This window comes from Rhinolophus ferrumequinum, chromosome 25, assembly GCF_004115265.2.
Source record: "Rhinolophus ferrumequinum isolate MPI-CBG mRhiFer1 chromosome 25, mRhiFer1_v1.p, whole genome shotgun sequence".
In the NCBI taxonomy this organism is placed as follows: domain Eukaryota; kingdom Metazoa; phylum Chordata; class Mammalia; order Chiroptera; family Rhinolophidae; genus Rhinolophus; species Rhinolophus ferrumequinum.
This window is the reverse complement of record NC_046308.1, coordinates 11,680,089-11,707,689: the sequence shown is the minus strand read 5'-3', so window position 1 is coordinate 11,707,689 and position 27,601 is coordinate 11,680,089. Positions and strand designations below refer to the sequence as shown.

The 27,601-nt window shown below is 34.0% G+C and overlaps 1 protein-coding gene across 1 annotated transcript in view; it reads left to right on the top strand.

Annotated features, from left to right (window-relative positions):
- Positions 1 to 461: 461 nt before the first annotated feature.
- Positions 462 to 27,601, top strand: part of TAOK3 (TAO kinase 3) — a 145,858-nt gene continuing 118,718 nt past the window's right edge. Inside the window, exon 1 of the mRNA XM_033097872.1 lies at positions 462 to 592. The gene's annotated coding sequence lies outside the window, so the exon portion shown is untranslated. The remainder of the gene's footprint in view (positions 593 to 27,601) is intronic.

The window sequence follows — 27,601 nt, the reverse complement described above, 5'->3', positions numbered from 1 at the left end:
TTGTTCATGACTATATTCCTAGTGCCTAGAACAGTGCTTTGTACAGAGAAAGCAACTAATACTATTTGGTGAATGAAGTCACATATTCTTAGTAATAATGCATTTTAGAAAAGTAATGAAAGTCGATCAAAATAAATTTTCTCCAGCCCTATTGAATTAGGTAATCATCAATTCACAAATTCACAATCAACCTAGTTTGGGAGGCTCTTGGTATTAGCTCAAGGTAATTCTGCTTTAATAGTTCTTAGCATTGATTATGCCAATCTGAAATCTCCTTTAGTGATTCACTTACAAAAGGAAGAGTAAATTGGCAACACCCATAAGCCCTTGCACCTGTGGGAACCAATGGGCGTTGTGACAGGAAATACTTAAGCTTGCAATACCGATAGTAATGTGCAGCGTCGGGGTCACGCTGTTTTTGTCTGCAGTTCCTTAGTAGGATTCTACAAGGTTTCTATATATATCAGAAATATATGTATATATCAGGAGTATATACATATATATTTAAATATATATATGTAAAAGATAATTAACTTTAAATTTGAAAATTAAAACGTGAATGGTTATTTGCTTCTTCATTGTCAAGGAACTGGTGAGTTGTCTTTAAGTTCTTCCTTTACCTTCTAATGTGTCTCAGGAAACCTCATGCTAGCATGCAGGGTGGGGGGACATGGACAGTGCATAAATGTAAAATGAAAACTTAAGCAGATATTCTTATCAATAATAATAACCAGTTCTGATATTTAGATGATACCATAACGGTAGGAAGGCATTGATAGAATTTTGTAGATTTTTACATATGATTACCTTGAGCAAGTTTTTCCTCTTTTGTAGGGACTGTGGAAAAATTCAGGAAAATTTTTAGGAAGGGCTTTTCAAAATGTAGAAATGTAAAGCTGTATGAAAAATGCTGTTGACGTTAAGTGTCTGACCAGGAAGTACTCTCTTTCAGCCTCATTTATAAAACTGTCTATAATAACTTCCTTTCTGGAGATGAAGGAGCTGATAGCACGGTGGTGTTCTTACAACTTAAGTTGAGTTCAGTTTTGTCTTTCCTAAGTGATGAAGAGGCAGCTTTTTAAAGAAAGCCATTTCTGAGGCAATCTTATTGCTGTAGATAAATAAAGAATTTTTAATGTCTTTACTATGTTGGATTGGAAATGTAGGAAATGCATTTGAGAAGATCTCCGGTGAGTAAGCTTGGTGTTTTCTTTCATATTTAGTGTTTTATTATAAACATGGGTTGTGTCTAAACATTTCTAATAAACTCTTGAAATTCATGTGAATATTTATTGCCTTAGCTCAAAGTCCAGATGAGAGTAATCAGCCTCAAAAGTCACTGGATTCATATGCTCTATTTATTTTAATTTGTAGTTTGATATTCTACAAATAAATATTAGTGGGAAATTTTTTCAAAATTTTTTGAATATTTTCCTTTCTCCTGGGGAAGGTAAATACCGAGCTGCAAATAAGATATCAAAATCTTGTCAGAAGAGTCCTTTAAATAAAAAATTTAAATATGCTAAAGGCCATGTAAATTAAATGATGCAGTTTATGCTAATGATGATATTATTACTGTAAAACAGTACTTCAAAATTAAGCTACTCAAAATGGCATACTATTCATCTTAGAAATCTTAAAAAAATTAAAAGGCCACATCCTATTTTTCTTCTTTTACAGAAGGGGAAAATAGGATAGGAAGCAGAGTAATTTCTTGAATGTAATACCAAATTTGGAGACACAAAAGTCAGAAGATTTGATCATATTTATTTAGTTTTATAATTTTTTTTAATACATAAAGTTAGTTACTTATTAAAGTATAAAAATAAAATAACCATTGGGTAATAATTTAAGGGATTACACTAGTCCATAAAATGGAATTAGATGAAGTAGGAAAGTAGGTCATTTTTTATTTAACATCTCATAGTTTGTATGTTATGCAAAATATTTTATAAACCAGGAAAATGACCTTAATAGTTTCTTTACCATCTTCACTAGGCTCTTGGAACAGGGTTGAAGTGAAATGTGTATAACCCTGACTTCCAAACCCCTAATACTGTACGTTAGATGTGTAAATTAAAGTCACATAATTGTACATAGGATGCATTTTCATTCATGAAGCATTGCAGTTGATATTACTGATTTGGGGCCTCTATTCTTTCTAACATATAAAAAAGAAAATTAAAACTTTCAAGTAATCTTTGAAATGTGATGTCATAGAATGTGTGTTTTCTTAAAATTTATGAATGTTAAATACTTAAAGTACAAATTATGCAAATTTTAGTCTTTATAGATAGGGAGGATTTCTATGTGTGAATGTTATATTAGCACTCCAGATGTATCCCAGTCATATTTTGAATGGGGGTGGGGCAGAGGAAGTGGGTCGGGCTTTACAGTAATGACAGATTATTGCAGATTAAATGGCTGCCTTCCAAAACACCACTAGTTGGAGGGAAAAGTGGAAGTTACTAACTGCATCCTATGAATTTGTACACGATTATTTAAACAGTTATAACTAAGACAGTTACAACCAGTTGTAACCCACTGTTTGCTTGTTTCATACACAGATGACAGATTTTAAACTTCTGTATTACTTGACATGTGCTTAATGTTCTAGTCTTTAGTTTACCATGGTCGTACTCCTTATCTGTAGTCTGCAAAGATCACACTGACCCTTTTGTAGAAGACCATGTGTTAGCAGAAAAAAGAGGAGTGAGGGAAGACAGAACTTTAAACTGTAATGGTTTACTTTCTAGTTAAAAGTATTGCTTGCAGAATTAGAATGTAACATGTCCCATTTAGGCAATTTATATAAAATACTAATAAAAATAATCATGTCTTGTGAAGGAGTTTGTAGTTCTCGATTGTTCTGGTTCATTTTGAAATTGAGATTCTTACTGTTGCAACATAAAAGGAAGCTTTGTGGAGGAAATATGACATCTCTGTCCAGATGCATAAGGATGGAATTACAGTGGAGAGTTATTTTTAGAAGTGTCTTATGAATGTATTTTATGTACTGAGAAATAGCTTTAAAAGGTTGGTTTCCATTTCAGGGTCACTGGTAAGAGTTACATAGGTTGCACGGATATTCTACTAACAAAATACTTTTTAAAGCTTTTTGATGTCACCAGCCAGCCAAGTTAGTCTTGACCTGGCTGATCTACAAAGTAGGAGCATTGTAAAAAATGTGACCAAATTGAGATCCTGTCAAAACCATCAAATCGTAATGTCCAGATGTATAAGGGGGCAGTTAACTCTCATTTCATTGCAGTGTCCCACTCTTCAGGAATAGAGTGCAGTGTTTTCAGTACTATAAGGGAAGGTTAGAAGTGAGTCAAGGAATCTATCCTTTTGTATTACTGACAAAGTTCTTAGAATTGATGCTCTCACCTAATTTTTTTACACAATTAGTAGCATGTCCAGGTCCCTTATCTCTCTTTTTATTTCGGTCACATCTGTTTGGGGTTGGCAGTATAATCTAATGATTAACAAGAGCATGTCAGATGAATCTGTCTGCACTTGCTAGCTTACTGGCTTTGTGACCTTGTACAAGTCCCTTACCTCCTATAGCCTCGGATTCTTCAGCTGTAAAATGGGCATAATCATAGTACCTGTCTACCTCACAGGTTGTGATGAGGACTAAATGAGATCAGGTATAAAAAGCACAAGTTTGGCCACACATTGTAAAGGAAGAGCTCAGTGAGTAATAGTAGATAGATTTATTTTTCCTATTTTTGGACATTTCAATTTTTATTCACAGCTCCACCAGAAAGTGACCATAGGAAGAGATACAAAACAATACATGCAATCATGTGTTGATAATAGAGTCAGTGTTACAATAATAGAATTATTTAGAAAGTACCACGGGAGCACTCCTCTTTCCACATTACCTACTATCCATTCTAAAGGGAGAGGGGAAGCAGCAGAAAAGTTGACTATAGATTTAAATAATTATTACTACAAAAAATTAATCTGCCAAATGTAGCTTTAGTAACATTTTCTGTTTGTTTTTCACTTCAGAGAATTTCCTCCCAATTTGATAGCACATCTCAGTAAAGCAACATGGCAAAGTGCTGATTTATTTCTTAGTTCATTTTCTCCATAGAATTTTTTGTTTTCTTCTGACTGGATCACCATCAGATATAGTCAGGACTATGTCTCAAGATTTTAGATAAGCTAGAAAAAAAAGTTGTTTTTTGTTTGTTTTGTGGAACCAGACAATAAAGAATATACATTTGAGTATAAAGAAGATTTTTCTGTTTTCACTACCTTACTCAATGAGGGTTCATATCCTGTAATGGGTCAGTTAGCTTTGTTTATGTATTGGAAAACAACTAATTTTTACATAAGCGTATTTTCCGGGCTGTGTTAGCAAAGCAGATGTGAAATTTGGGGGCACCTGCATTAAATTTACTAAACAAAACAATGAAACTAGTTAAAGCGTACTTGAAAAACATTTGGGTTCCGTGAATATATGTCTAGTGTTTGAAATTTCCAAGTCTTATTAATCTATAGTACAACCTCTTGACCTTGTAGGCAGCCTCTGGATTAGTCTATGTCTCGTCCTTGTTTCTGGGAGCCCCTAATTTCACAGTCTCAAGGCTCATCATGTTACCTCCGAAATACATAGTGTCTCTGCACCAATCCTTCTCAGCCCCTTATCACCCCATTCCTGGATTACCACAGTTGCCTTCCTTTATTTCCCCCTGTTTTTTCCAACTCATCTGATTAACTTTCTTTAAAGGCTACTGCTTGCAGCCTGTCACTCCCCTTTCAAAAAGCTTCGTTGGTTCCCTGTTATCCACCATGCTGAATCTAACCTCTTCTGCTTGACTTTCACCGCCCTGTCTAAACTGTCCCACACGACTTATCTAGCTTCATTTCCTATGTTCTTTGGCCCATTCTTTCTGCTCTATTGAAGTCAGTCTGTCTCTCAGACACACCACATTCATTCAAGTCTTCTCCTCTGGTAGTGTTATTTACTTCACTCAAAAAACCCTCCTCGCTTCTCTCTGCCTACTCAGATTTTACCTTTTTTTCAAGATCCTGTGTAAAGTTGGCTTCCTGTCTGCAACTTTTCCTAACGATTTCAGTTACTGTTTTGCTGCAAACTCCCAGGTGACTTTGAATTTAGCAAAGCAGTGTGCACTGTATCTTACATCATTTACTGTTTTATCTTCACTAATGATGGAAACATTTTCAATACAAAGAGCATATCTTATGATTACATTTTTGACAGTTCTTAGCATAATGCTGAGGTACCAGACTTTGATGTGAAGGAAAAGAAAAGAAAGTAAATATTTCATTATACCTATCAAAAAATAAAGTCAGTCACCCCAGTAATGTTGAAGGGATCTGAATATTTTTCCAATTTGGGTGAGGTCTGTCTTCTCAGGAGGCAAATGAGGACAATTTTGTAACTGGTTATAGATTAAATATGATTGCTTTATGAGAAACTGTGTGTATATTTATATGTTGTATATCAAAATCTACATATGATTTTATTTCCTTTCTTAAAATGATATAGCCAACTTCACTTAGAGAGGTTTAGTTTGATATTAACAACTTTCTATCCTATCACTGTGAAATCAAACGTGATTAATACATTTTATATAACCAAGAAGTATTCTTACCCAATTATTTAAGTAGTTTAAGCGTAATTAAGTTCCTACTATGTATAAGATTAGACTCTGTGAGAGGATACTGAAGTTAATTATATATGATTCCTGTCCACAAAAAACTGTTAGGAATTCTATTAGGGAAGACAAAGTATGTACTCAAAAGCTTAAACATAAGAATACTTGATACTTCACTTAGGTGTCTATTGCTTTAATTCTCAGTCAGTCTCTTGTCTTTTGAAATAATACATGCCTTCCTTTGTATTGAAGCCACCCAAATGAAAACTTTTTTTATGTTTCCCCCTTCTTTATTTTATTTCCAGTTTTATTGAAGTATAATTGACATAAAACATTGTATTAGTCCAAGGTGTACAACATGATTTGATATATGTATATATTGTGACATGATTACCATAATAAATTTAGTTAACATCCATCACCATATATTATTACAGACATTTTTTTTCGTAATAATCTGCAGAACTTAGTTATCTTATAACTCTAAGTTTTTACCTTGACCATCTTCACCCACTGCCTGCCTCTGGCAACCACCAATCTGTTCTCTGTATGTATGAGTTCAGTTTCTTTAGATTCCACATATAAGTGATATCATACATTATTTGTCTTTCTGTGATTTATTTCACTTAGCATAATGCTCTCAGGGTCCATCCAAATTGTTGCAAATGGCAGGATTTCCTTCTTATATACGGATATATATATATGTATACATACATATATATCCATAAAAAAGAAGGAATATATATATATATATATATATCCATAAATGGTATTTTCTTTATCCATTCATCCGCTACTAGACACTTAGATTGTTGCCATGTCTTGGCTATTATAAATAATTCTGCAATGAACATGGGAGTGCAGATATCATTTCAAGATAGTGATTTCATTTCCTTTGGACATATACCCAGACATGGAATTGCTGGATCATATGGTAGCTCTATTTTTAATTTTTAAGGAGCCTCCATACTGTTCTCCGTAGTGCCTACACCAATTTACATCCCCCACCCTTTTTTGTACATGCCTTCATTTGTATTGATGCCAAAGAGTATATAGGACACCCAAATGAAAACTTTTAAAATGCAAAATTTTTATGTATGTAAAAGTATGGATATTTGGAAATGTCTCGTTAATGCTTTGGATTTTGTGTTGATACTGGTTATATGTGCAGTCAGTAGTACCATATCCTTTATTCATTTATTTATTCAGTAGATATTTACTGAGTATCTACTTGTGTCAGGCCTTGTACTAGTGCTGAATAGGACTATGTCTTATTTAAACTAATAAGCAGCAAGTTAAGCTATTTGGCTAATGCAATGCTTTACAGATCCATATGATGCTAGAAAAGCACACCGGAAGGTCACTGAATCATCCCCTAATCTAATTACCTAAACTAGTATACAAAATACCTGTTCTTTATTCTTGGTTATGCTTCAGATTTATCTTGTAAACTTAGACTGGTGATTTAAACTTGCTACTCCACAGGATGGAAATAATAATTACTGATTATTGAGTGCTTGCTAGGTACTAGATATTGCAATATGTGCTTTATATAACAAATATCTCAATTTGATATTGAGAAGTGAATTGACGAGATGAGAAAGTAGTAGGACACAGAATTAGAGGCCATTTTTTTTGGTGGTGTTGGGGGAAGTGGTTAACCTAACAAAGGAAGACTGAAGGATGGAGACAATTGCGTATACAGAGAAATTTGAAGGTGGACTGGAGAAAAAAATGGAGGAAGCTTACATTGAGTGACCTCAATGTAGGATTTATAGTATTGTTGTTTATTAGTAGTACTAGTTTATTAGTTGTTTACTAGTAGATGGACTAGTTAGAAATAGAAAATGCCTCGAATTATTTCAGGCATATATAGAAAGATTGAGTTCTACCTTTCTATCCTATATAAATGTCATTCTTTTAGCTATGTACTGGGCATATCTTTGCCTATGCTTTTAAGTGTATTTTCCTCCTCAAAGCATAGCTACATGATGCAATATATAGTCTACCAGTTAGGCCTTTTGAGTCCATTTTTCTGCTAATTATTCAAGCTGTGTTATTTTGAGTGCTAATAATAGTGGAAACTCAAGTACAGTATTTTGTTTAAAAATTAATTCATAATCCTCAGTTTGATTTTTTTATATAAGTGTTTTATTCTATCTAAAAAATACCCAAAACTAATATTGTTGTGTTTTCTATAGAACAGAAATTTGTTAGTGATCCGTTTTGTAGTATGGCAGGCACTGTGGAGACATTTTAATCTGCACAATATTTATTTAGTTAAAAGTAATAATGTGACTTTGAAATTAAATTCCCTGTTAGAAGATGTTGCAAAATCAGTTCTTTATTAATCCTGAAGTTGTGAGTTCCTAGCAAGAAGACATGTTAGTAAATGAGTAGTTATGGAAGCTAAGATCTCTCTTCATTCCTTTTAAAGTTTTCTCCTCTCCCCCACAAAGTGGTAGGAAGTCCTTGATCTAAGATAGCTCTTCTTATATAATTTTAACAACTGTGTAAGTAATACATGCTTTTTGTTTTAATAAATAGAAAATACAGATGAGTAATTAGAAGAAAATAAGCTATCTTCTGTAAGCAATATATTCTGACATATAACCTCCCAAACTTTTTAAAGATATTTTTAAAAAATAGTATAGGAAGGTCATATTGAATGTGTTGTTTTATAATGTATTTTTTTAACTTTAACAATATATCATTATACCATATTAGCAAATATTCATATTTCTATGTCTAAATATACCGCATTGTTTTCAAGCCAGCATTGTTACTCAAGGCATTGTTACTCTTAGTTTTTATTCTTAGAAATTATTCTAAATAGCTCCTTATTTATTCTCTCTTTCTCTAGGTTTCTTTCCAGTCATAGGAGATTCTATAGCAGATAGACCATAAGAACTTGGTTTCCAAGAACATGGTTTAATGATTTTTTTTCATAGGGTAGGTGAATAGCTTTATTATACTGTATGTCCCAACAAAGGCTTCCATTGCTTAAGACTATATCCCCTTGTTCCCCATCAACCAGAAACACAAGCTAGTAATGTCTGACAATTCTCCCCACCAACAAGGGCTATAAAGGACGCGTCCTTATCTCCCTAAACACATGGCTCTTTTCCTTGGCCTTCATCTGCTCCGGAGCAACTCTAGCTCCCCTTCTGCCCTGAGACCATCACCAGCCTTCCTTCCTCTTATATTCCTATCTGTTCAGCATGTTTTTGGTTCAAGCTTTGCATGTCAACTTCTTGGTGATGAGCCCTTTAAGATCGTCTTTAAGACCGGAGAGACTTTGGAGTTGTCCAAGGTGACCAATTACTGCAATCAAGTAATGAATATTTCTTATCCATAATTGAAAAGGCTATATTTTGGCCTCCTTTAACTAACTGAATTCATCTCTTCTACTTTGTATTATTTAAAAAATTTTTATCCTGATCTGACCCTAAAAAATACATATTTTCATTCTCTTCTTACTAAAAATTTAACTTCAAATTTATGCCTACAGTAAATATGAATACAAATTTAGAAGCTGCTTTCAAAAAGTAGATAGGGTTCAGTCAGCTTGGTTTTTAACATTTTATTTAATGACTAGGTGATTAAGTAAGCTAAGCTTACAAAATTTGCTAAGTAATCCTTAACTGGCTAGCGTCTTTGAACAACAAATTAAAATTCTCATTATCCTTGACAAGGTGAAGGGGTGCATGGGTATTAACAAGAGGAGGTTGACTAGGGGACATATACTGAGTGATGCATTGAAGAACTAAAAGAAAAGAAAAAAAGTAAATATAATAGGGGGCTCACGACTTGAAAAAAGCATGACAAAGAGAAATGGAAAAGTAAACTATTATCATTTTAAAAGCTATAATACTATTAATAGTATTAATCATAATATCAGTTGATCATGGTTCATTTTGCAGTTAAAAGGAGCCTTATTTATTTTTATTTTTTTAGCTAAATTCTTTCCATTAGTTTCTGATATGTATTGAGAGAGGAGGAGAGACATACGCAAGTGATTAAAACAAAACAAAAAAGGCCTGTAAGATCAAAAAGTTCGAATTGCCACATATCTTTCGTGCTATTGAACATTTTGTGAAGTGATAGTGCTGATACCACATTTCTTAGCTGGGATTTCCATCATTGTCAACATATGAATAGGTATTGTTGATGCGAACGCCACTTCTCCCTCGTGAGCCACGTAAGACAGATGGCTGTGCTGAATGAGGTATTCTGTCTCTTCTGTGTATTAACAGAGATTTACACTTGTACTTTTACCTACTAACTGAACAAATCAACTCTATAATTGCCTTACCTGAGTCTAGTGGATTATATTTACTATGACACCTGCTTTTACTTTGTTTTAAAAGAATCAAGAGCTTGAATTTTTTTTTTGGTAAATCAGGGAAAAAATTTGGAATGTACACAGGATAAAGGGCAATAGGTACATTAGGGATTCTGAGGGGAAATGAGTGAAGTAAATATAAACAATGAAAATAAACAGGATTAGAGTGTAAGTCCATTGTCAATGTTCTAAATTTGAAAAGTCCATACAGGGTTCCTTATGTAGAACTTGGAACAATTAAGTTCTAGGGAATTTTTATATAAGACACGGAGTTTAAAAGAAATCATTAAATCTCAAAAATTCCCATCTCTAAATTATTGTCTTTAAGTACTTCTTTTACATTAAATGTATTAATGGTTTAATTTGGTATTCCAACACTTTATTCTACTGTTAGCTAATGCAGTTCCCTGAACATATCAAACCTTAATAAGTATTTATAATTATTCTATTGGGGATTCTAAGTCCTAGGTTAATGTAAAATGTCACATATATGGAGGGCACTGAGAGTCCTGAATTTCCATAACTAATTTTTGCTCTTGATTAATGAATTTGCTCCACAGTGAAGTGCTATCTAGACTTTACTGTAATGGCTGTGGAAGGGATATGCATATGTGTGTGTGTATATATCCATACATACATATATATATATATATATCCTAAGAAATGCTATTAGAACTTAATGCTCAAATTTCAGAATACCTAATAATTTCTAATGAGGGTTTACAATGTCTCAGAACAGAGTACCATCAGATATTTTATATTGCATATTTTATTTATTGATAGTACCTAAGTTTATAACTCTTTGTTATAATATCTGATTAAAGAGTCTGGCAATTGCTGTGTTGATTTCTGCAGTCTTCTGTGCATGATAAATTTCTAACCTTTATTATTTCAAATCTTGAACTAAATGTGCTTCTTACAAGATCTTTTCAACACATGAAAGAAAATATTAACTTTACTGAGCTTTATAAAAGGATAATATTCAAAGTTATTTTATGTTGTGCTAATGAAACTTTTACTGATCATATGTACATAGTAGTTAACAAATTAGAACATAGTCTGTAACTGTCAGCAGGTTCCTCATGCTTGCTTTCTTACTGGAAACACCAATTTTATAATAGCAAATCTGCCTAGTCTTTGAGATGAGGCAGCCACATGATCCCTCCTAATTCTGAAATCCTATGATTTCAAGCTCATTTCAAATGAAGGAGGAAGTATTTGGCCAAAGTAAAACAGTGAAAATGTTAAAACAAGCAAGTGAGAGATTACAGATGAGTTTTGTTAGCATGACTTGGTGGACTTCCTTGATAAAAATCTTAGTATAAAACCATGATTATGGGCAGTTTTGTAGTTAAAACTGAGCAAAGAAGGAAGTGTTTTGAAAACAGACAAAAATGAAATCAACCCTTCTTCCCCAGTTTTTTCCCTAAGTTTACTTAATTTGACCATGTCCCGATACATTTGTAGTATACATATCACCAACACCCTGCTAGGGTGACCTAATCGGGTTATTCACTCCTTTTATATTATATTTAATTATTTAAATTCATCAGAAATTTAAGTTTAATTTTTAAATGTATTGACTTATTGCCATTAGAATAAAATTTAGACAGATCAACTAACCACAATATTTGGACCCAACTTGGACTCATATAGAATAAAAAAAAAAAAAAAGAGTTTATGAGACAGTCTGTGATATTTGAAAATTTGACCTTATATTTGATGGCATTAAGTTTTTTGTTACATTTTAGGTATACTTATGGTATAGTTATTGTTTTTTAAAATAATTTTTTGAGTCTGAAACATTTATGGATAAAATGGTATATCTAGGATTTGTTTCAAAATCATGGAGAGTGGAATAGGGAAGTGGGTGGACCATGAGTTGATAATTTAAAGCTGGGCATTTAAATTATAAAGGCAGTTTATTATATTCTTCCATCAATTTTTCTTTATGTTTGACATGTTCCATTAAAAAACTTTCAAAAAAGTACACTTAATACCCATCTATGAGGTTTCATGTAGAAAACGTTAAATGTGTTTATTCCTTGCAAAATGAAAGAAAATCATTACCGGCAATAACTTCCACACCTTGTCCATCTCTTCTCATAATGCAGATTCCTGATCCTCTTTTTGGTGTTAGAAAAGAGTTGTTAAAATCCTCACCTGGTGGAAAAGAAAACAAGGGGAGGAAAGTCACTTCATTGTTCCCAGAAAGAGTTATATTTAACTTCTTTGCTCTTCTTCCCTCTCCAGCCTGGCGGAGAATTTTCTCTTTTTTAGGGAGAGTAGAGGGGGCGAGATTTAGCCAAATTAACATTACGTTAGAGAGATACCATTCAATTGTATTGACAGTTTATCACAACCAAATACATGTATATGTGCACAGAAATGTATGGAAAGTACTTATAGTTATTCTCCATAATTCAGATTTATAATTTAGTCTCTCCAAAAATCGATATTTTAGGTACGGAAGCTCTAACTTGTTGCTAAAATAGTCATTTTGTGTTTTAAGAGAAATGTGTACAATTTCTGAATAGCATAAATAGCATGTGGAAATGATCATTTTGGATGGTCAAAATATTAATAAATTGACCGCAACATGCAAGATTTTGTGAAGTATAAAGAATAGTTATTATTTCAAAATTTTAAAAATTGGGAAAAGAAGAATTTCAAATTTAAAACTGATTTAATAGAGCATGCTTGCATTAGAATAATCTGCAGAAAAGAGCAATGAAATCAATAAATGTCTCTGCTTCACAGCCCTCTGATATGATTCATCACACAGATTTAAAGATAACAGTGTTTTGAACCATTTAAGCCATTGGTTATGAAGACGTAACTTCCACGAACTCAGTACATTTGGGAATTGAGTTTTCTGGTAAATTGAATAGTATGAAGAACTGAGAACTTTCGCTCACTTTAAGCCCTTCTCTCGGTTCCTCACCTTCTCTTTCTCCTCCCTGCTGTTCACCCTCCCCAATGCCTTCAGAGTTAACTTTCTAAAAAGTAAATCTGATCATCATTCACTGGCTTCAAATACTCTGGTGTCACCACATTGTTGATGTGAAAGCCCAAATTCCCTTAGCGAGGCATCCACAGTCAGACTCCTAGCTTTAGCCTTCTTTTTTTTCTTTCTTTCTTTCTTTTCTTTTCTTTTTTTTTTTTTTTTTTTGTCACTCTGTAGAGAACTGTAGTTCTATAGAGAATTATAGGCTGAAGTGCAACAAACTCTTTGCTGGTCCCAGGGAATCCTATGCCTTCTTACACCGCTGTGCTTTTGCATGCTCTATTCCCTCTGCTTGGCATGGTTTTTCTCCTCTTCCCCCATCTCCTCTTATAAGACCCAGCTGAAAGGTCACATCTTTGAAGCCTTCCCCCAACCCCCCCAGACAACGCTAGTTAATCTCTTCTCTGTTTTCATACGCACTTTTCATTATGTCACTATTTTTTGTACTGTATTCTTTTTGGTGGTGTTTATCACCCTTTCTATTGATTGATTATTTCATTCATTCAGTCATTTATCCATTAATCAGTTATTAATTGAATACTTAGTGTGTTCCAGATACTGTTTCGGCACTGAAGATAGAGTGGTAATTAAAACAGTCAGCCTCTGCCCTCTCCTAGTGGAGGACATGTATATTTTTTTTTAAATCACAAAGACATCTATATAATTACATTTGTTACATCGGTGAAGGTAGGGTCTCTATTCAGTACCCCTTTCTAAATTGCCCACCCTATATCTTCCCACCTCCACCCCACCAGCACATAAACAAATGCCTTACACCTAGGAGCAACTCAGTAAGTGCTTAAAGAAGTAAATGATAAATATATAACTAAACATGAGTTCCATGGCTTTTTTAAATTAAACTTTGTTTTTTGTGATTTTGTAGGTTCACACACAGTTGTAAGATATAATATAGAGATACCTCACATACCCTTCACCTAGTTTCCCCCAATGATAACATCTTACAGAACTATAGTACAATATCACAACTGTAACATTGATAGTGTTCAGATTTCCCCCAGTTGGTTTTACTGGTGCTGGGGTGTGTGTGTGTGTGTGTGTGTGTGTGTGTGTGTGTGTGTGTGTTTAGATGTATGCAAATTTTCTCGTGTAGGTTTGTATATCTACCACTACAGTCAAGATTAAAAAAACAGTTCTATCACCACACCTACTCCCATCCCCTTCTCCCCAGTCTCCATCCTTAACCCCTGGCAACCACTAATCTGTTCCAATTTTCTGTAATTTTGTCATTTCAAGAAAGTCATACAAATGGAATCATACAGTATGTAAACTTTGGGGATTGGCTTTTTTTCACTCAGTATAAATTCTCTGGGGATTCTTCTGAGTTGTTGCATATGTCGAATAGTTCATTCCTTTTTATTGCTAAATAGTATTCCATAGCATGCATGTTTTAGAGTTGGTTTAATCATTTTTCTTGTGGAGGACATCTGGTTGGTTTCCAGTTTGGGGCTATTAGGAATAATGCTGCTATGAACATTCATGTAAAGGTTTTTATGTGAACATAAATTTTCATTTTTCTGGGATAAATGCCCAGGAATGCAGTTGCTCGGTTGTATGGTAATTGTGTGTTTCGTTTTTTGTTTTTTCCCCTTCTTCTGCCTCCCCCCCCCCCACACACACACACACACACTCCGGTTCAAGCTGTTGTCTCTCAGTCTAGGTGTGTAGGACACAGCTCCCTGGCCCATGCTGGTGTGATGAGCCTTGCGCTCTCACTGGGCTGAGGAAGTCAGTCGCGGTTGTCTGCCGGCTGCTGGCCCCTCACGGATGGCTGCCGGCTGCTCCGTGGGCCAGGGACAGCTGTTGTTCACAATCTTAGCTGTAGAGGGCGCAGCTCACTGGCCCATGTGGGAATTGAACCTGTGACCTCGGCGTTAGGAGCACGGCACTCCAACCACCTGAGCCACTGTGCCGGCCCTGTGTGTTTAGTTTTATAAGAAAGTGCCACACTATTTTCCAGAAAATTGTACCGTTTTATATGTAAAAAAGCAATGTAGGAGAGATCCAGTTTCTTTGTATCCTCACCAGCATTTGGTTATGTCACTTTTTTTATTCTAGCCATTCTGACAGACGCATAGTGATTATCTCATTGTGGTTTTAATTTGCATTAAGTCAAACATCTTTTCATGTGCTTATCTTCCATTTGTATATCCTCTGTTTGTCTTTTGCCCAATTTCTAATTGAATTTTTTTTACTGTTGAATTTTGAGAGTTCTTGATATATTCTGCATACTACTTACTCTTTTGTTGGGTATATGGTTTGCAAATATTTTCTCTCTGTAGCTTGTCTTTTCATCCTTTTAATGGAGACTTTGGCAGAGCAAAGGCTTTAAATTTTGTTTAGGTAAAGTTTATCAATTCTTCCTTTTGTGGGTTATGCTTTTGGAGTCAAGTCTAAGACCTCTTTGCCTATCGCTAGATCCTGAAGAATTCCTCCCACACTTTCTTCCTAAATATTTTATAGTTTTATTTTACATTTAAATCTGTAATCTATTTTGAGTTAATTTTTGTATAGGGTATGAAGTTTGGGTCAAGGTTTATTTTTTAGTCTATGGATGTCTAAGTGCTCCAACATCATTTTTTGAAAAGGTATCCTTCCTCCATTGAATTACTTTTGCAACTTTGTCAAAAATCAGTTGGGCATGTTTGTGTGTGTCTATTTCTGCGTTCTCTATTCTGTTCAATTGATTTATGTGTCTATCTCTCTACCACTACTAAACTATCTTGATTTCTATAGCTATATACTAAGCCTTAATATGAGGTAAAGTGATTGCTGATATTTACTCCTTTTCAAGATTGTTTAGCTATTCTAGTTCTTTTGCCTTTCTGTATAAATTTTAGAATAAGTTTGCCTATGTCTACAAAAAACCTTTTTGAGATTTTTGAGAGAGGAATTACATTAAAACTATATAAGTATATCAATTTGGAGAGAATTGACAACATTTCTATGGTGAGTCCTCTAATCCTTGAACATGGTCTCTTCATTTACTTAAATCTTTGATTTCTTCCATCAACATTTTGTAATTATCAGCATGCATATTATGTGTGTGTTTTGTTAAGTTTATACTTCAGCATTTGATTTTCTTTGAAATGATTGTAAATGATATTGTTTTTAATGTCAGTTTCTACATGCTTGTTAGTATTTAGAAATGAAATTGATTTTTATGGACTGATCTCATATTTTTGTGATGTTGTTCAACTCACTTATTAGTTCTAGTGTTTTTGTAGAGTCCTTGGGATTTTCTTTATAGACAATTTTTCTGCAAATAGTGACAGTTTTGGTTTTTTTCTTTTTAATTTAGCTGCCTTTTCTTTCTTTTTCTTACCTAATTGCCCTGGTTGAACCTTCAGTACAATACTGAATAGAACTGGCAAGGACAGATGGATATCCTTGTCTTGTTTCTGATCTTAGGGAGAAAATATGCAGTCTTTCACTTTTAACTGTGATGTTTGCTGGTTTTTTGTTTGTTTGTTTGTTTGTTTTTATTGTAGATGCTCTTTATCAAATAAGGTAGTTCTCCTCTATTCCTAACTTGCTAGGAGTTTCTGTCATAAATCAATGTTGGATTTTGTCAGAAGCTTTTTCTGCATCAATTGATATGATCGTATGATCATATGATTTTTCTTCTTTACCCTGTTGATGAGGTAGATTATATTCAAATGTTAAACCAACCTTGCATACTTTAAATAAATCCCTCTGGGTCATGGTGTATAGTGCTTTTTACACATTGTTAGACTCAATTTGCTAATATTTTGTTGAGGGTTTTTGTGTCTAAGTTCATGAGAGAGAGTTTTATTTTTTTGTACTGCCTTTGTCTGATTTTGGTGTCATGGTGATACTGACCTCATAAAATGAGTTGGGAAATATTCCCTGTTTTATTTTCTGGAAGAGATTATGTAAAACCAGTATTAATTCTTCTTTAAATATTTGGTAAAATTTTCCAGTGAAGCCATCTAGGCCTAGAAATTAATTTTTCTGGAGCCTTTACATTACAAGTTCATTTTTTCCCATGGTTATAGAACTATTTTAGTTATCTATTTAATGTTGGTTGATTTTTGGTGGTTTGTGGTTTTTTGAGAAGTTAGTCCATTCATTCTAAGTTTCAAATTTTGTGAACGAAAGAGAGCTCTTTGGTTTCTAATTTAGCACGGTAGAATCATTTTCTAGGATTCCATGTTGTCTATCTCATATTCATTCCCTCTCTACATCAATTTAGTAATGAAAGGCTAAAACCTTATAGACTTCTTTGTAAAGGAAATCGAATTGAATTCAAACTTACATTTATATTCTCAAGTAATTACTCTCTCTTAAAACACACTAATTATATACACATATATGTTTTAAGAAATCCCGCTCCCCACTATAAGGTGAGACTACAGACCTGTGTGTATCATATACAGAGGTTTGAATTGCTCGTTTGTCTTTTGATTTTTTTTCATAGATGGCAGTTAGGCATAGATGAGATAAATTCCATATTCTTGTTCTTCACACCAAAGGAAACAGATGTCTCACATTTTCACAAGGTTTATGGCAGTTTCAGACTTACGAGCCTCATAAAGATAAATGAGTACTGTCAAACCAAAGAATCGTTGTTTACCAAGATTGCCTTCTGCACCTTTCTACCCATATGTAGTTCTTTCTTCCTCCCTTTTCCCTTCTTTCCTTTTTTTCTTTTTCCTTTTTCTATTTTTCTTTCCTCTTTCCCTTTTTATTCTTCTTTTTTTCCTTCTAATTATGAGCTAACAAAGTTTAATTAACGACTCCCTTGTTTTGTAATCCAGAGGAGCTGCAATGTAGTGTACTTCCTCTTCGTGATAGTTTCCCCTTTGCCCTGCTATCAATCTGGACAAGATAGTATCCAGAGATATGGTATCTTCACTATCTGGAGAGTGCCTGAGGAGGCCTGAGCAGTGATAATGGAGTTTGGGTCAAGAATCTGAACACTGCCTAAAAATACACAAAGTTGCTTTGGCATATTTTAAAATTAATTTAGAAATGGGACACTTTTTCTTTCTACCACCCATAGATAGATTTATATTGGCATATACAAAAATACATACAGCTATTCTTTGCAGACAAAAGTGGATAAAGACTTATCAGATCTCACTATTCTAATATAAATTAAACAAACCACAAACAATTTCATTCATAGACTTGAATACAATCTTTGCATTTATTTTCTCAACTTTCATTTTGACTCTTTATAGTGAGGGTTTTGTTTTATTTTGTTTTCCATCCTGACATCTCTAGATAGAAATAATTGGGGGGGAAAAACGCAGGAAATGAGCGTTACGATTTTATTTTAGGACTTCTGTCATTTTCTAGAAAGCACATATCAGTGAATGCCTAATGTATTTTCCCCCTTTAATATTGAAGATATCCAAATATTATTGTGTTATTGTTGACACAGATTTATAGTTTATCGGCAAAAACGGATAGTGTATTGTCATTATTTATGAGAATTCAAATGCACATAACCTATTGCTCAGCCTTATGTTTCTGGTCAGCCACATACCAGAGTTCCATTTTTAATTGATAGCAGAAGTGGCTTTATATAGCCACTTTATGCAAATCCTAATTAAGTTTTGACCAATCATGTCAGAGAAGTCATCTCGGATCATATGGGAAATGTCGGAATTGAGGAGATATTTGTGTTTCCACGTCCTTTGGTTTTTATTTAGCTCCTCGGTAGTTAACTAACTGAATGCTACTCCTATTTAAAAGGGCAGAGAGAATGACCTCCCTTGTGTAAGCAAAAGTCATAGAATATAGTTAGGTTTATGTCTTCATATACAATTCGTGCTCCTCCAACCGCTATAAGTATGGAATGGATACAAAATGACTCATGGTAGAATATAGTTATTTTGCTATAGTTCTGGCAAATGTTTTACATTACTCTTAATACATTATCTTCCTTTTCTCTGTGTTACTTTTTCTAATTAGACTCTGAAATAAATGACATAGTATTTCTTTATATTTTGCTGGGTTTGAAGAGGTGAAGAATCAGTTTGAATTGCTTTGGAATTTAAGTCTTTCAAGAGCTCAGAATCCTGGTGTGTTCCCATGTTAATTCAGAGAAAATAATCCAAATTCCAGGAAACAAATTACCATTCCTAGTAGAAGGGGCTACCACACCATTTCTTTCAGGAAACATCACGTAGTGTTTAAAGCAAGTGTTAAACAACAATAATTTTTACTTTAATGGTTGAAAGTCTATTTTATTTTAGCAGTGACAGGTGGAAAAAGCACCCTGTTCGCCATCCTGGAGTTGGCGAGCATTTTTTTTTTTTTTTAAATACATCAAGCAGTAGAGAGAATGGTGTAGGTTGTTTTGAAAGAATTTACATTGGCTGTAGATAAAGGGGGTAGGAGAAGGTGAATCCGTAGCTGGGCGAGGCGCAGAGTCCCTAGGGGAGAAGTGTCTGCTCCTTTGCATTGGCTGGGGGCCACAGTCCGGAAAGTTCGTGTGTAAACAAGCAGCGGAGGTTCCTGGGGTTCCATGGCACCTGTCTACTCTCTCTTTCTGATAATCGCGGAAATAGCCACCTGGAAGTTAATTCAAAGTTCCAACACAGCAGGAATGTGGGCGGTCTCGTTAGCTGGCCTCCAGCTACTAACAGTCTAACTGCTCTGTCTTCCTCGCACTCTCCAGCCCACCGTCATTGAATTTAGAACATCTTAGAATTGGTTTTTCTTGTCACACTTTGGACTGTTTCAAAATCCAAATATCTATATTCTGTTATCCAGTCTGTTGGTTGTGTTTATTAGCGATGAGCTCTGTTACGTATGCTCTTTTGCCTCCAGGCCTTTTTGTTAACTATCCCGTCTCATGTTTTGGTTGCTTTGGGACTCCCTTACCCCCTTTCTGCGAGAGACTGGGTTATACCCTTTGTGTGTGCTGCACTGTCATGTTTTGCCTGTGCCTCACGCTTACTTTTTTGTTAAATATAATCTACATGAGGGCAAGGACCTTAACATGTTCCTGATTCGATCTTGACTACCTGGAGTGAAGCCTGACACATAATAGATATTAAGTAAGTAATGGCTGGATAAATGAATAAAATTACAGGAAAGTAATTACTTCATTTCATATTTCTGTCAAATTGAAAAGCCATTATAAATCCCCTATACCAAGATATGTGTTATCTTGGGTCACACTACACTTCTTTATACAAGTAGAAGGTTTCAATTATGTTGTTACATTTTAAATTGGGAACTGGAGAAATGGATTTTTTAGTAAGAGATCACCAGTTTCCCTGGAAGAAAAAAAATGTATCTCACCTGTATTCCCACCAGAGGAAATAATTCGTGTAACAGGTTACCCTTTAATGCGAGTCTCTGAAATAGCTGTGGTCTTTGGGTTTTTTGTGTTTGCTTGTTTGTTTTTAATAGCAAGCTCCAGAGTTTTTGCTGTATCCTAGTGTACAGCTCTGAGCTTGAATGGGGAGTAGGGTCAGGTTCTCCATCCCCATATAAGTGAGTGGTGGTGCATTAAATTTATTAAATGCTTCTTTTATAGACTGCAAGCTCCCTGAAAGTAGTGTTTGTGTCTGCCATATTTGTCTGGTACCTAGCACAGGCCGGTCGTTTCAGGAACTCAATAAGAATTTGTTGTATACATTCATGAATGTATTACAGAGGAGATCTTAAGTTTTCTGTGGGAACTCTGTGTTGTAGAATGCATATATTGCCGATTTGAAAAGTAGAAGTTACTATCTAAATACAATACACTTTCTGAAATAAGCAAAAAGGTCCTATTGGGATTAGGAAAAATCACAACTTTGGGGTTGGTTTTATATAATAATATAAAATAAATATATATATTTATATAATAATATAAAGACTCACTTTCAGGCAAAGTGAGTCTAAAATTAACCCATAAAGAGCAAAAAGACTTTTCAAATTTTATCTAGCAATAGAAATTGAGAAGGGTGGTATTTGTGTCCTCAGTAAAGCTTTATTCAGGAAGACATAAGATGGAAACTCTAAATGCCAGTAATCCTGAGACATATTTGTGAACATTTTATTTTAGGATTTTTGTAAAAGTTCCTCTTCTGCCAGAAAGGAAACTTGAGTTTGAAAAAGAGTCTCCAAGGAGTTGATATTGAATGAACTTAACTCTTTGTCTAACACAGATTGATTTCATTATTCTTGGCACAAGATCAAATAGCTTAGACATAGCATTTCTATGAATGTTTGGAACATTTTCCTTCACTATTATTATTTCTCAGTATATGTAAGTGCTTTTCCTTCAAAGTAATATATGTTAACATTATATAAACAAGTGGTTCAAACTTGTTTAAACTTTAGCTTTAATGCTATGATTATTAAGTTAAAATGAACTTTCCCTAGTCTTTGTTCTTAACCTTTTCAGAAGCTCAGCTTCCTCATCTGTAAAATTAGGATAGTAGTGCCTACCTCTTAGGATTCTTGTGGGAATTAATTAACATAACATATATACATAAAACCTCCAGCACAAAGTGAGTAGTATGTCGTAGATAGACGAGGATAAGGTAGAATCAATAGTTTTTATTACTAAAGCCGGATTCAGGGATTGAATTAGGTGTGTTGCTTGCTTGTTTGTTTTTGATAGCTATGGTCCCTATGGCTAATGCCCAGGTGTGTTTTTTTTAAATAAGAAGCACCATAAGGAATATTTCTCAGCAATCGGCTAGTAATCTGTTTAGGCTGATGTGCGAAGACTTAAGTCAGCAAGTTGCAGGTCAGTATTATAGTATGACTCCATTTGTGTAATAAAAGAGGGATGATCGTTATACGTATTTATGGAAAAATGTTTGAAGCATTCACAATAATTTCTTAGGATTAATTAGCCTTTGAAGAGTGAGAAAGGGGGGCCAAGTGGAGAGGGAAACCTTTTCTCTCTCCCCCACTTTGTACCGCTAGAAAGTTGAGCTTGTATTACTTTTATGATAAAAAAATAAGGACCATTGAATGTTTTGGCCACAATTGGTAGAGTGAAGACTGTCAGCAGAACTAATGAACTGCCTAAAGAGCTGGTAAAATCTCAGAGTAAGTTATTTTTTATCATAACTCATTACTTTAGCACAATTACATCTATGATTTAAAAATGAAATGATGCACAGAAGTTGCTGTTAAAAACTACAGTTAGTTAATGCAAAATGCCTGAAACAGTGCTGGATACCTTAAAGATGTATCGTTGATAGATTTAGTTCAGAGGCATTTCTTTTCTGTAAAAAACGCGAACAACACAGAAAAGTTAAAAGTGAAATTCCTCTATGATAACACCATCACTGAAGTTTATGGCTAGTGATTTGGTGTATAGTTTTCTGGAATGTTTCCTATGGGCATGCGTAAACTACATACAATTACATATATATATTTCCTAAATAAAAATGGGATTTTATTATATGAACTGTTCTGCAACATGCTTTTTTCTCTTACAATATTTACATAAGATCAATACATAAATACGTGTTCTTTTTAACCACCAACCTGTTGTACCACAATTTATCTGATCGTTGTTATTAAGAAAAGCTAAAGTAGTTTGCATTAGCTTGGTACATTGAACTTGCCTGTTCGTTCCACTTGTGCATTTCAGTAGAACAAATGCCTAGAAGTCGAATTGCTAGTATATGACAAGGTATATCCATTCTAAAATTGGATAGACATTGCCAGCTTGCCCACCAATGCAGTTCTGTTATTACGGCGACTTGTATACCACCCACCCACAAGGTCTGATACAGTACCTGTTAACACTTTGCTGCTCTGGTATGAAGACGTTGATAACATTGCATTTGTATTTCTTTGATTGTTACTGTGGTTGAAAAACCTTTTCACATGTTCATTAGCTATTTATGATTCTATAAATAGGCTATTTATTTCCTTATGTCTCTTTTTATACCTTCTTTTCACTTTTCCTTTTTGATTTGTAGTTACTTTTTATATACTTCAGATAAGGTTATCTTTGAAGTACATGAAACAAATATTTCCCCCATTTGTTTTCCTTCTCATTTAATAGTGTTTTGTGCGAAAGAAGCATTAATTTTTATGTGATTTTATTTTTATCAAAACTATACGTTTATATAGTTTTAAAAGTTGTTTTCAAAGCTTATAATGAAAAACAGTTGTCTCATGCCTTACATTGCCACTCCCACTCCCAGTTTTTGCTTCCAAGAAGCAACTACTTTAAAATTTTATAGATGTTTTCTCTGAACTTTTCCTTCATATTTCTGAAGAACATATTTATACTGCCATTTCAATAGTTCCACTTTAGATAAAAGATGAGAATTGACCTTTCTTACACGTGTTCATATTTTTCATTGCTAGTATGTAGAAATGCAGCTGGCTTTGTGTGTTGATTTTTTTTGTATCCTACAACTTTGCGTCTGTTCATTAGACCTAAAAGTATTTTTATGAATTCTTTAGGGTTTTCTAGATAAAAGATCATGTCATCAAGGCAGAATATTTTTTCTACCATCATATATTTTCTGAATAAGACCAAAGAACATAATTTATGCTAAATGAGTAGGAGCTTTTCAGGTTTGTGTTTTGGATGTGGAACCATTTTTTTTTCTATTTTCAATTTATTGTAATTAATACAATAAAATTTCTGAATGACAAGTAAACTACTCGTGCATTTAACAAGACTCTTTTGAATAGTGTGTACGCTGTAGTTAAAGGGAAGATTAAAAGAGCAGTTAAAAGTTAAGATTTATATGAACAAATCTATGATCAGTATGCCTTTTTTTAGATTTCTTCAATTGAATTCTTTAAAACCTGACAATGTCTGCAAATGTATTAAGAAGGCAGAGTCATCTGCACCCCCATGTTTATTGCAGCATTATTCACAGTAGCCAAGACTTGGAAACAGCCTTAGTGTTCATTGTTGGGTAACGGATAAAGAAAATGTGACACGTGCGCAATGGAATATTATTCAGCCGTAACCATTTGCATCAACATGGACGGACACTGAGGGTATTATGCGTACGTAGTGAAATAACTCAGAGAAAGACAAATACTGTATGCATATGATCTCACTTATATGTGGAATCTACAAAAAAGCCAAACTCATAGAAATAGAGTAGAATGGTGGTTACCAGGGGTTGGGGGTGAGGGAAATGGGGAGATGTTGGTCAAAGGGTACTTACTATCTTCTAGTTATAAGATGAATAAGTTCTGGGAATCTACTATTCAACACGGTAACTATAGTTAACAATACAGTATTGAATACTTGAAAATTGCTAAGAAAGTAAATCTTAAACATTCTCATCACGCACACACAAGAATTGTAATTAAGTGAGGTGGTGGACGTGTGTTAACCTTATTTTGGTAATCATTTTGCAACATGTACATACATCAAATCATCACATTGTACATCTTAAGCTTATACAATGTTATATGTCAATTATCTCTCAATAAAGCTGGGCAGGGGTGGGGTGGGGGAGAAGGCAGTTACCCATTAGCATTAGGAATAAACTGAAGAGAGAAATGCAATAGAAACAACCTCTAAGTCACGTATATGTAGCATCCCATCGATCCCCCTTGCAGTCTGCCAGTGCCCTTGTCAGCATCAGTACCTCATAATCATGCCCCTCCTCCTCGCACCATTCTAAACATATCCAAGCAGCAACCAAACTGTCTTCATCCATACCACCAGCTCATGGTGAGCGTGGAAAACTACCCAACCCAAAATTCACACTCTCCTTTATTTACTATTTCTTCCATCAATTTTCCTTTGTCATTTACAATTACAAGGTAGTTAATTATATCCCAAACAAATTTTTCTCACATGTGCATATAGACCCTTATGTTACCTCAAATAATTATTCAATCTAGTCTCTTTTTAGATCGTGCTCTTTTGGGGAGAAAGATTATTTTCTTTTTTAAAAAAGTTAACAAAGTATTTTAAATGTGCAGAATGTAACTAACATCTATGAACCTATCTCTCAGAATTAATTTTTAAGAGAAATACATTATATAATTGAAGTCTTCTTTGTACCTTTTCCCAATCCCATTCCTTTCCATCCATCCCAGATCCATCTACTATTCTGAAGTTGGTGTGTATCTCATTAAATGTGTGCTTCTACAAATGATACATAGTTTTTTTGTGTCAACATTTGCATAAAATTACATATATTCCACATATGATTCTGCAAGTTGGTTTTTCCTTCACTGTGTTTTTGGGATTTACCTATATTGATAAATTTAGATCAAGTTCATTGATTTAAACTATGGTATGGCTTTTACACCGGATGATTATACCACAATTATCCTTTTCCTTATTGATGGAAGTTGAAGTTGCTTCTCATGTTTTACAGTTACAAAGGATGCCCTAATGAATGTTCGTGTTATCATATGGCAGTCATGGGGAGTGAACATCCTCAACTTGACTAGATATTGTTAAATTACACAGACAAAATAGTTATAGTAGTAATGTTTCCTTGTTAATTTATTTCTGAGAAAAAATATGGTGTTGATCATAACTGGTAACATTGTCATAATGGAAAAGACACTCGGTAAAAATTAAGATGGGCTTTCAGCTCCTAAACTAATTGGACAACTTGTATTAAGTGAGTCCATCTCTCTGAGTCTCAGTTTCTCCATCTCCAAATTAAGGTCACATTGAATATGATCTGAATATGACCTCGGAAGTCTTTTCCAACCTTGGGGTTCTATGGTGTTAGTGCCAATGATATATTGTATGTCAAGAGACAGAAGAGCCATACATTTTTAAAGGAAACTAGATTTAATAAAGAACTAATGTCAGCAGTCCCTAAAGTCAAGTCTCCATTTACTATTTCATTTTTATGCACTTTACCTTAATTCAAGATGTAGTGTTAAAATTATTTCTCAATGAAATGTTTTCTGATTTGCATAATTAGTTGTTTTTCAACAGTACTTTTAAAAGATATTTTAAAATGTAAAATAAGGTATTAGATTTGCATTATGGTTACTAAGCTGTGGACTAACCTAAAAACCTAAATTCCATATGAAATATTGATTTGTGGATTAAAAACATATTTAGTTACAGACACCTAACTTGGAAGTGAACATTTGGAACGCAACCCTTTTGCAAGTTGGAGACTTCCTGTAACGTTAATTTCAGGAAATCCTAAGCAAATCTACAGTTACTACTCTACAAGATATATAGATGGTGTGTACTGTGGTGGAAATTAAAATGTCACTGCTAAAAGATTTGCATTTTTGTGGGCTTGGAAAGGCCTAGAACTTCCTTCTTAGGCTTCGTTTTCTTCACTAACAGTGTCATTTTACTGCTTCTGGAAAAAGGCAGGCAAGATTAAAGACATGGCGAGGCGAAGTTTTAACAAATACTTTACAAAAGGGCAAAGACAACTTCAAGGATAATGATGGTAAATAACTTCTTTACCTGAGTCACCAAATAAGATAGAGCCATAATAACTTATTCAAGTTTGAGTTCTTCGTGAGAAGTTGTCCTAGTTTTCCTTTAATGCAAAAGGCTTGGTTTCACTTCTCTAAATTTTTGGACTTAAGATTACTGGACAGTTTAGTCATTTCTATTGTGTAAAAATTTACTGTTGAAGTATCTGATACAACCTTATAATGGGGTTGTTATTGACAATAATCTTTAAAATGTTACAGTGTCCCAGTCTTAGGTGAAGTTAGAAGAGAAGACCTTTCTTTCTTTGTAGTACAGCTGAAAACACCTTCCTTCTGTAATGCTTCTACTGGGATCCAGCGTTACCCCTCGTGGGTTGGCTATCTTTAAATGAGTTTTTAAATGTCTTTTTTTTAAGATTTCATTTTGTTTGCTTTTAACTCTTTTTAATAGCTGTTTAGCCTCTTTTCTGCATTTTCCCCCCTCTTTAATGATAGGGATTTTTTTTTTGTCAGTTTCATTTTCACTCGTTTTTGATACAAGGCTCAGCAGAATAGAGCCTCAGCAGATAAGCACTTTTGATTGATGGAATTCACATCTGTTGTGTTTCCCCAAATGTATTTTTTCCTGCACAGTCTTTCAACACTCTCATTATGATTTTGTTATGCTAGATCATGATACTACAGGTCTTTGGTTAAGATCAGTGTTACTCAGTAGCCAAAAATACTGTAAGAGTGCAAAGTTATGACAAAAGCTGTTAAGAGACAAACAAAAAATTCATACTAGAAGTGATACTCTTCTTTTTCTGTTGATTCAATATGCAACTTTGGGCAATTGGTTTCCTTTAGCTTTGCTTTCATTTCTTCATTTGTAAAATGAAGCTTACAGAAGCTGTCGCGTGGATTTTGTGAATAACTGGATTATAAACCATTTGTAAGCTGTGATGCCTGTTGAGTTGGATATTAGTAGTAAATCTTTCATAAATAAATTATTTTAAGGAGTTTTTCCCTCACTACTCTTCACTTACCTACCCCAAGAAAAATATCTTACTTCATTGTAATTGTTCAAGGAAAGATTAGTTGTAGATTATAGAAACATGGGTAACTATTATCCATAATTATGGCATCATTACTTATTTTAAAAATCACAATTGCTTATGTAATTTAACTATTTCTTCTATGGACTTTTAAGAAGTATTAATAAATGTTAAATTATAAATTAAGGTACGAGGTTTTCTTAAAATTTTTAAACCTTAA